Source organism: Pteropus vampyrus, unplaced genomic scaffold (assembly GCF_000151845.1).
Source record: "Pteropus vampyrus isolate Shadow unplaced genomic scaffold, Pvam_2.0 Scaffold132, whole genome shotgun sequence".
Classification (NCBI taxonomy): domain Eukaryota; kingdom Metazoa; phylum Chordata; class Mammalia; order Chiroptera; family Pteropodidae; genus Pteropus; species Pteropus vampyrus.
Window position 1 is genome coordinate 2,636,369 of NW_011888913.1, and position 595 is coordinate 2,636,963.

Consider the following 595-nt stretch of genomic DNA (forward strand, 5'->3'; position numbering starts at 1 on the left):
GTGGGCATGTTTAAAATGGATTCGAGCTTTGAGAAAATGCCTCCAAACACCTACTTAAATCGCTGAAAAGGATAATGCTGATGACGCTGGCTGGTTGTCTTCTTCCTTTCCACGGGTGTCATTTTCTGCGGACTGGCCCCTCCGCCTCCGCAGGAGGGCACCCCACCTTTAGGGCGCCCCACCCACAGCCCTCCCCGCCACGCCCTGGGCCTCCATCGTGGTCCGAGCTGATACGGCCATGGAAAAACACAGTGCCTTGAAAGCAAATCAGTCTTCCGTTATGTCTTTGATTTAATAAGTGAAGGTTTGTGAACAGAACCGGAAATGCTTCTGGGCAGGGACCCAGCCTGGGGGCCCCCCGAGGCTGGGAGCAGGAGTGTCGCGTGACGACTCGCGCCCCCTCCACCGCCTCCCCTGCGCCCCTGCATGACGGCTGCTTCCTGGCAGCGTGCAGGGCGGACGGGAGGCAGAGGGAGGGCTCCTGCAGCGCCCGATGGCCGAGCTCGGGCCCAGTCGGGGCGCCATGGCACAGGTATTCACGGCCCGGCAGTGCGGGCGGTGGGGGCGGGCAGGCATGAGAGGCCGGTGAGGAAAA